We start from the raw sequence: 1,596 nt of genomic DNA, 5'->3' as shown, positions 1-1,596 counted from the left end.
TATGTAAGTGAAGTCATAAAATACTTTTCCTTTTGTGATTGATTTATTTTGCTCAGTTTACTGTCTTCAAGCTCCACCCATACCATGTACCAAGACTTCATTTCTCCCACTGGCTGAGTAGTTTTCCATTATATGTATGTATCACATTTTGCAACAGCCTGATTTAACTAAAGTGGCATAACAGTTAAGTGCAGGACTGTTCGCCGAAAAGTTGGTGCTTTGAACCCACTCAGTGGCTTCTCAGAAGAAAGGCCTAGTGATCTGCTTCCAAAGATCACAGCCTTGAACACCCTGTTGAGCACAGTAGGAGTCGACTAGACAGCAACTTGTTGTTTGTTTTTGTTTTGTTTTTAACTGATATAGAGGTAGGTACTGGAGTAACACTTTAAACTGTGGCATTGGCTTGGCAGGCAGTCAATAAGGATACATGTTGGAGGCTGAAAAGATGGTCAGCAGTGTTAAGTCATGAGAACTGATTTGATAAATCTATTGGCTGACATAAATTAGGGCTCATATTGCATGTCTACTGAGTTGACAGTTCTTGGGGGAAGAAGAAGTTTAGAATCAAGAAATCAAGACCTAATCTGTGTGTATTGGTCTTTTTTTTTTTTTTTTTGTAAGCAACAAAAACTCATTACAGTTTTCCGTGAGCAGGAGTCTGACACATGTTAGGAAGGCCATCTGCTCAGGATCTTACAGGCTGAAATCAAGATATTGGCCTACATTCATGTGGAAGCACAACTGGAAAAGATCCAATCACTTCTAAACTCCCTCAAGTTGTTGGCATAATTTATTTCCTTGCCATTGTAGGACTGAAATCCCCTTTTTTGTTGGCTGTGGACCACCCTCAGAAGCTAGAGGCCACTCTAAGGTCCTTGCACATACCTCTTCCATCTCAGCAGTGAAGAATCTTCCTCATATCTCATCCTTCTCATGCTTCAAATCTGACTTCCTCTTTTGTGACCAGCCAGAAAAAAACTGCCTCTAAAGGGATCAAAACTGGAGATCCTGGATAGAGTGGGAAGAAAAATGTGGAACAAAACTCAAAAACACAATAATGATCAGAATTACTGGTTGGATTGAGTCTGCTGGGACCCCAAGACTATGGCCTTGGGATAGGACTCACTCCCAAGGACTGACCCTCACCCCAAAGCAGAAAGACTTACATGCACAGAACACCCAACTCAGTGCAGTGCACCCACCCACTCTACACCCCTTGGAGTGATTGGTCATGGGGCACCAGAGGGGCAGCATTCACATGGTGGGAAAGCTGGACAGACAGGAGTACATAGTAAAGAAGGGCACAGGGAGGGGTGAGTCACAGAGAAGGGAGGGGAAGAGAGAGGACTGGGGTTGGGGATGATAATTGGGGCGTGAAATCAAATGTACACAAACTGTTAAAGGTAAAATAAATTCTGCTCTATAAATTTGCACCCAAAGCACAATAAAATAAATAAATAAACAAAAGGCTTATACGATTAAGTGAAGCCCACCTGGATAATCTACATATTTTGTTGTTGTTGTTATGTACCGTCGAGTCACACCTGACTCATAGTGACCCCTCCTTGGGTTTCTGAGGCAGTATCACTACAGAAG

This window comes from Orycteropus afer, unplaced genomic scaffold (assembly GCF_000298275.1).
Source record: "Orycteropus afer afer isolate SDZICR_OR568_19922 unplaced genomic scaffold, OryAfe1.0 scaffold00336, whole genome shotgun sequence".
Classification (NCBI taxonomy): domain Eukaryota; kingdom Metazoa; phylum Chordata; class Mammalia; order Tubulidentata; family Orycteropodidae; genus Orycteropus; species Orycteropus afer.
This window is presented reverse-complemented; position numbering follows the sequence as displayed.